A 9,057-nucleotide genomic window follows, 5' to 3' on the forward strand; every position below is an offset into this window, starting at 1 on the left:
GGAAACCCTAGCGCGGGTAGCGTTGGCGTCGCCACCGCCGGAACTCCGCCGAGCGCCGGCCTCGCGTGCAGCCTGTTCTTGCCGCCGCGGATGACCACAGCGACGGGTGGCGTCGCGCCGCCGCCGCACCGTCGAAGCTCCCCAATGCGGCGCGGCCGAAGAAGGGCAAAACTTCGACGAAGAAAAACAAGGCGGCGGACGGCTCCGGTGGCACGAAGGCGAGGGGAAAGAAGCTTGCAGGGCGTTCGACGGCCGCGGCGGCTACCGAAGCGCCGACGAGCTCACTCGTTGAGCCGGCCGCCGACGCGCACCATGTGTTCGACGAAATGCCCCAAGGTGAAAAAAATTCTAACTTTTATTTTCTTTTTGTTTTTCAATGCATCATCACATATAGATAGCTTATTTGCATTGTTCAAAAAAATTTGTAGTCTCAATGATGATGCATACATGTCAACTATGGGTGTTGGGTCCAACAATTCGCATTGGTCTCAGACCAATGACATCCATTTGGAAGACCATGAGTTTGAGGTGGACGAGGAGGGTGAGGGCATTGTCGATGCTCCGAAAGGAAGAGCGGGCAATTACAGCACCAACGATGACAAGTTACTATGCAATACTTATTTGCAAGTGTCAAGGGATCCATCCATTGGAGGTGATCAAAGTAGAGATGCGTATTGGGGGCGAATGAAAGAATACTTTGATGCTCACAACATGAGTGGAATTGACCGCTCGGAGAGATCACTTCGGTCCCAATGGTCCACAATCAACTCCAATTGTCAAAAGTGGGCGGCCGCACAAAAGTCAGTTGACAAGATTAACCCAAGTGGCACAAATGAGGATGATAGAGTAAGTGGCATCTCATATATGTTCATCTCATACTTGTTTTTGGTGTCCGAAGTGCTAACTTGTTTTTTTTCTTGTAGTACAACATTGCACAAAACTTGTTCAAAGAAGAGACGAGGAAAACCAAGAAGGGGAAGATCAAGAAAGGAAGGTTCTTTACCTTGTCTCATTGCTATGAAATGTTAAAGAATGATGAGAAATGGAAGAATCGTGATGGTTTGGATGATTTGCATTTGAGCAACAAACGCAAGGTGGATGATGATGAGGAGGAGGATGATGCATCTATTGGGGAACGTAGTAATTTCAAAAAAAAATCTACGCACACGCAAGATCATGGTGATGGCATAGCAACGAGAGGGGAGAGTGTTGTCCACGTACCCTCGTAGACCGTAAGCGGAAGCGTTAGCACAACGCGGTTGATGTAGTCGTACGTCTTCATGATCCGACCGATCCAAGCACCGAACGTATGGCACCTCCGAGTTCAGCACACGTTCAGCTCGATGATGATCCCCGGGCTCCGATCCAGCAAAGCTTCGGGGATGAGTTCCGTCAGCACGACGGAGTGGTGACGATGATGATGGTCTACCGGCGCAGGGCTTCGCCTAAACTCCGCGATGATATGACCGAGGTGGAATATGGTGGAGGGGGGCACCGCACATGGATAAGGAACGATCCGTAGATCAACTTGTGTGTCATTGGGGTGCCCCCCCCCCCCGCCCCCGTATATAAAGGAGCCAGGGGGGAGGAGGCGGCCGACCAAGGAGGGCGCGCCAAGGGGGGAGTCCTACTCCCACCGGGAGTAGGACTCCCTTCTTTCCTAGTTGGAATAGGAGAAGGGGGGAAAGAGGAGGAAGAGGGGAAGGAAGGGGGGGCGCCGCCCCCCTTCCCTTGTCCTATTCAGACTAGGAAGGGGAGGGGCGCGCGGCCCCCTCCTGCCTCCTTCCCTCTTCTCTCCCGAGGCCCATGTAGGCCCAATAACCCCCCGGTGGGTTCCGCTAACCTCCCGGTACTCCGGTAAATTGCCGATTTCACCCGGAACGATTCCGATGTCCAAACATAGGCTTCCAATATATCAATCTTTATGTCTCGGCCATTTAGAGACTCCTCGTCATGTCCGTGTCACATCCGGGACTCCGAACAAACTTAGGTACATCAAAACTTATAAACTCATAATAAAACTGTCATCGTAACGTTAAGCGTGCGGACCCTACAGGTTCGAGAACTATGTAGACATGACCTAGAACTATTCTCGGTCAATAACCAATAGCGGAACCTGGATGCCCATATTGGTTCCTACATATTCTACGGAGATCTTTATCGGTCAAACCGTATAACAACATACGTTGTTCCCTTTGTCATCGGTATGTTACTTGCCCGAGATTTGATCGTCGGTATCCAGTACCTAGTTCAATCTCGTTACCGGCAAGTCTCTTTACTCGTTCCGTAATGCATCATTCCGTAACCAACTCATTTGGTCACATTGCTTGCAAGGCTTATAAAGATGTGCATTACCGAGAGGGCCCAGAGATACCTCTCCGACAATCGGAGTGACAAAACCTAATCTCGAAATACGCCAACTCAACATGTACCTTCAGAGACACCTGTAGTACTCCTTTATAATCACCCAGTTACGTTGTGACGTTTGGTAGTACCCAAAGTGTTCCTCCAGTAATCGGGAGTTGCATATTTCTCATAGTTATAGGAACATGTATAAGTCATGAAGAAAGCAATAGCAATATACTAAACGATCAAGTGCTAGGCTAACGGAATGGGTCATGTCAATCATATCATTCTTCTAATGATGTGATCCCATTAATCAAATGACAACACATGTCTATGGTTAGGAAACATAACCATCTTTGATTAATGAGCTAGTCAAGTAGAGGCATACTAGTGACTATATGTTTGTCTATGTATTCACACATGTATCATGTTTCCAGTTAATACAATTCTAGCATGAATAATAAACATTTATCATGATATGAGGAAATAAATAATAACTTTATTATTGCCTCTAGGGCATATTTCCTTCAGCATCAAGTGATGACGGCAAGAGAAGCCCCACACCCAACTCAGTTTCATACTCGAAGCCAAAACGACCGGATGGGTGCAAGAAAGACAAAACCGAAAAGAAGAAGAGGAAAGGAGATGATGAGCTGAAAAATGCTATGGAAGCTATTGTGAAGGCAAGAAAAGAAGCCAACGAGGTGAGGAAAATGGCAAGGAACCAAGATGCCGCGGCCGAGGGGCGGAGGGTGGCCTCCGAGGAGAGGAAAGTGGCATTGAAGGAGAGGAAGGTGGGCATGAAGGAGCGATCTAGGTTGTTGGAATGGGAGAAGCACTTGTTCTTCTTGGACACATCTTCCTTCAATGGTGCGCAAAAGGAATATGTCAACCTTGCTCGTGAAGAAGTCTTGATCCAAAAAAGAGCCATGATCCGCACAATGGGTGGCGGTGGCCTTGGCGGCATGGGTGGCGGCGCCATGGGAGGCATGGGTGGCTTCGGCGCCATGGGAGGCATGGGTGCACCTCCGACCGCCATGGGAGGCATGGGTGGCTTCAGCGCCATGAGAGGCATGGGTGGCTTGGGCGCCATGGGAGGCATGGGCGCACCTCCGGCCTCCATGGGAGGCATGGGTGGCTTTGGAGCACCCTCTGACACTATGGCCGCCATGGGAGGCATGAGTTTCGCTACTCTTATGGGAGGCATGGGTGCACCTCCGGCCATGAGTGGAATGTCTTTTGATGTGCCTCCTCACACACATTCCCGTGAAGATGCCGTTGAAGATCTTGCCAACACCGTCGGAGCTTCACGTGATGCGATGCGTGATGAGGATAGGAAGGAAGATTCATCTTCGGAGGCGGAAGAATCGTCTTCGGAAGATGAGGACGAAGACGAGGAAGATGTTTGATGTGTCTTTCATTTATATGTCTTGAACTTTTACTTTGCATTTTGAACTTGGTTGGATGAACTTGTGGGTATGAACTTGAGGGCATGACTTGGTTGGAAGATGTTTATGGACAAATTTCACATGTTCATTGCATTTTATAATTGTTTCCAAACCCATTTCGTAGCTAAGTCGCGCGCGCCCGGCGAGTCGCGTGCGCTGTATTTTTGCGCGCTGCTGGAGCGGCGCGCGCGCGCTGCATTATAGCGCGGCTGCTGGAGCCAGCGCTCGCGGCCGCGCTAAACCAGCCAAAGCGCGTGCGGCAAACAGGTTTTTTGCGCGCGGCGCATAGCGCGGCTGTTGGAGATGCTCTAAGATCGAAACCTGGAGGACTGGTGTACGTCAACAACATGAAATATTAATGAACTGGTTTTGCTTCAACGCTTTCCAACATATGGAGATACGGCTTTTGAAGCGGAGATGACAAGCTAATGCCCAACTGCTTCTACTATGATGCCTCAAGCTTTCTTCTTGTGCAGGAGACGACACTGTTCCATTTTCCAGTGACAAACTGACAATGCTAACCTGTCCGACTGCCAGTACATTCATAATGAGAGTAACTTTTTTCATCAAGTACAAAACAAAAGTCACACGTGAGGAACCTTTCGAGTGAACTTTATAAATACTCCCTCCGCTCCATGATCCTTTCGAGTAGTATGCTGTTCAAACTTTGATATGCATCGCCTCATCGGTAGAAAAATGAGGTTTGGTGTATATGTATAGCAGATAAAAGGGTGGTACGTACGGTGGCATGGCAGATTGAAGACATTGATCTACACTGCTCCTCATCATACTCATTTGCTTGCTTTCCATGTGAGTTTCTGACCCTCTATATCTATCCAATGACACCGAAGGCAAACGTTTTGAGCATTAGTTACTGGACGGCCCCTGGAATTAATGGGCGGCACGAATGATTTCTCCACCTTGCACGTCGTTCAGAGGAGAAACCTACTACTTCTACTAGTACCAAAGACGCAGGCAGTCGAGGTTAGGCTAGGCTGGGCAGGCGGGGCCAGTGATCCTGATCCTGTTGTGGCGATCGCCGGGTGCTGCGAGTCACCATACTCTGTTGGAATTGGACTCGATGTCTCGCGTACACACACAAACAAGACGGCACAGCAGATCGCACTTACTCCCTCCGTTTCAAATTACTTGTCTCGAAAATGAATGTATTTAGAACTAAAATACATCTAGATATATTCATTTTCGCGACAAGTAATTCCGAACGTAGGGAGTAGCTGAGAACAGAGGAGACTCTCCCGTCCCATCGCTGTCTGTCAAACAAATACCTTGCCTAATCTCCGTACGTGTATTGTTTAAAATGTAAAAATCATAAAAATCAAAACAAATCAGAGTGGCGCAGCGGAAGCGTGGTGTCCCAGGATCGAAACTTGGCTCTGATATATTTATTATTTGGGTTAATTTAGTTTCAGTAATTTGCACTTTTTTGTTTGAAAAATTCCTTTTTATTCAGGTTCCCAGTTACTTGTCCTGTGACTTCGGTGGGTTTGCCACTACCATGTCCGCTTCGATGAAATTCAAAGGTGGACGAATTTGAGAATTTAATACAGAATGTGATCCATCAAAAGCGAAGCGGTCAGATTGATGATCTCTGGAATTCCAGTGACGACGCAAAACCATGCGTCGACCAACTACGAGCTCAAGTTATGAACACTTTGAACTTTGAACTTTGAACTTTGGGACAGTTGTAAACAATAGCCATGTTGCTCGATATTATCTCAAACAGATTCACAACTTTGAACTTTGGGACAGGTGTAAACTCTAGCCATGCTAGGAAGTAGGCACTGAACAAGGACTGAATATAATGTATAAATGCTTACGCAAATTGCTAGCTTTGGCATGGCCTTTCGGTCCTTCAAATCCAACATTTTTTTTTCCTTCAAGTCCAACTTCAATAGGGCACCACGAACGACATTGTTCGAAATTCCACCGATTCAAGGTTATACTCAGCGACTTCAGCCTACAGTCGACTGTCGTTTGAAGCCGGTAGTCCAGAACAATTGGACGCCTTCTAAATGGAAATCCATTGTGTGTCTTATCATCAACAAAGTACTGTAGATCGTACGTAGCTGATGTGCATGTGCAACCACATTGATTATCAGTTAAGCTGTCTGTCACCGTTAGCTTAACTGGTTGGCTTACATACGCCAACCGACGAATCCGTCCATCACCAAATTCTCTGGATTTCGCTTCTGTCGAAACCAGGACCTGAGTGCTTGTATATGTTTTTAGAAAAGAATGCTTGTATATAGTACAAGTTTAAATTCAAGTTGTGACAAGAAAAATCAGAGTGGCGCACCGGAAACGTGGTGGGTCCAAAACCCATGGGTCCCAAGAGTCAACAGTTTTTCAACTATTACATCACCTGTTAGGGCATCTCCAACAGTTTGTATGTTAGCTTGTTGGTAAAATATGCCATGTCATCAACCAATACCTTAACATACAACATCTCTAATGGGTTGTATCTAGTTTGCCCAATAGGATGTGAGATAATAAATAAGGTGCTCTCTCATTCTATATTGGAGCTTGTGCAAGGGGTGTTGGTTAATGTACATACAAGCTTCCTCTCTTTCCTCATTTATTGCATGACACATCATCAAAAATCCTATGTGGCAAAGTCTATCAACAACTATCTTACAACCATTGAAGATGCCCTTATCGGACTAAATGTCACAAGGGGTAGAAATAAAAGGCGACAATAACTCTCCTGGAAAGTTGGGTAAAGGAATGATGTCTAGGCCACACACACCATGTCCATTCGCTAATATTCTATAAATAACTACCTTACCTGTATAGAAATCATCGTTTAGCTGAAAGAGGGTGGATGCATGACTGAGTGTGAGGAGAGCAACAATAATGAGCATGATGAGTGTCACCGGAGATGGTGCAATTTCCCGGGAATGAGATGCGTTCGGAATTTGCTTGGAACTTTGCTGAGGCGATCTTCTCTGGAGTCCTCTTCTAAAGTTACTGTCAGTGTTAGAATAAACCCAAGGCATACCGTTGATCATCCGAGGGCCAAACAGTCACACGAGCACGACACCGAGATTTGTTAACGAGGTTCATCGATATGGCTACATTCCCGGGGCCCGACTATATGCGCTCCTTTCTATAACACCGCTACAATACCGCCGGCTTCCCCTGCGTTCCGGTGCTATTATATTGGCATAGGTTACATCGTGTGTCTACCCCCGTTATATATGAGAGGCATAAGATATAAGTGTCCTACCTGGACACGTCTCTATATCCTATCTATACACAATACAACTACAAGTCCAACTATAACCTACCTTGTACACTATATTCGAGACAACTCCAGCAAACTCCACCTTGGTGAATATTCTCCACCACCTTGAATTCGTTAATGCGTCAAACTTCCATGTACATTGGACTTAAGTTTACCCATGAGTACCGCTGCTACTCTAAAGACTCCATATGACTCCACCTGCAACTTGTAGCCCCTTCTTTTCTTGACCACAGTCAACGCTCGAGCCAAGCTAAGTTCCTTGTTACTCTAGTTTGTGCTCCCAACTTCCATAGAATCAGTCCAACGCCATCACGCACTGATCACTGACCTGTGTGAAAGTGAACAACTCACATATTGGTGTCACACATAAGAGTTACCTGAACTCAGCATCACCGCTCTTCTTTGACCGTCTGTCTAAAGCTTAAAGAAATTTCACCATTGCTTATAGTCATCCCGAGTCAAATTCGCAGCTGTCTCACCACATGTATGACCACCAGAGCCCTGACCCGTCTCCATGTCCCGTGCATACTGCACGCGTCGCCGCTATTACCGCGTCAAGCCTCCGCTGTCCTGGTCGAGTCTCAAGGGTCGCGAACCCCACACCACTCAACCCCTACTGTAGAGTACCATCAATCATCACCGACTGATGACGACTTTCATGCTTCCATCAAACCACTGGGCTCCATTATGAACTGTGTGTCACTCGCTTTTCCCACTGAATAGGCTTCGACTCTCTGTGCACTTACGTCGTAGCCCCTCAACCGGCACCGGGTGAAGTCTTCCGTCAGACTCCAGCTCCACCTTCAACATGACTTCATGGTAGATGATCAGTCCACCCTCGTTCCCCGTCGACTTCAAGCTCTCATGTGCACCATCTTGAATCAACCCCTCACCATAGTCTTGTCGAAGCCACAAAAGCCCTCAGGCCTGCGACACGTGTTTCCACGCCTAGAAGTCAGTCACCATCGGCATCACGCTCCCATGTCGTCATTGCCAATTACACCACTGTCTTCTATACCGACCGACTTGAGTCGATCCATCAGACTGTCTAGTCCGGCCCAGGCTCCCAAAACAATCATGAATTTCCATCCATCACATGATAATTGTTGGGTAACGTAGAAGAAATTCAAAATTTTCTATGCATCACCAAGATCAATCTATGGAGATTCTAGCAACAAGAGAGGGAGAGGATGAGCATCTTCATACCCTTGAAGATCGCTAAGCGGAAGCGTTACAAGAACGCGGTTGATGGAGTCGTACTCGCGGTGATTCAAATCGCGGAAGATCCGATCTAGCGCCGAACGGATGGCGCCTCCGCATTCAACAGACGTATAGCCCGGGGACGTCTCCTCCTTCTTGATCCAGCAAGGGGATAGGAGAACTTGAGGGAGAACTCCGACAGCACGACGGCGTGGTGGTGGTGGAGCTCGTGGTTCTCCAGCAAGGCTTCGCCAAGCACTACGGAGGAGGAGGAGGTGTTGGAGGAGGGAGAGGGCTGCGCTAGGGAAGAGGTGTGGCTGCCCTCCCAACCCTCCACTATATATAGGGGCAAGGGGAGAGGGGGAGGCACCCTAGGGTTTCCCCTAGGGGCGGCGGCCAAGCAGATGTTGGAAATATGCCCTAGAGGCAATAATAAAATGGTTATTATTGTATTTCCTTGTTCATGATAATTGTCTATTATTCTTGCTATAATTGTATTGACCGGAAACCGCAATACATGTGTGAATACATAGACCACAACATGTCCCTAGTGAGCCTCTAGTCAACTACCTCGTTGATCAACAGATGGTCGTGGTTTCCTGACCATGGACATTGGATGTCATTGTTAACGAAATCACATCATTAGGAGAATGATGTGATGGACAAGACCCAATCCTAAGCATAGCACAAGATCGTGTAGTTCGTTTGCTAAAAGCTTTTCTAATGTCAAGTATCATTTCCTTAGACCATGAGATTGTGCAACTCCCGGATACCGTAGGAGTGCTTTGGGTGTACCAA

Source organism: Triticum aestivum, chromosome 6B, assembly GCF_018294505.1.
Source record: "Triticum aestivum cultivar Chinese Spring chromosome 6B, IWGSC CS RefSeq v2.1, whole genome shotgun sequence".
NCBI lineage: Eukaryota > Viridiplantae > Streptophyta > Magnoliopsida > Poales > Poaceae > Triticum > Triticum aestivum.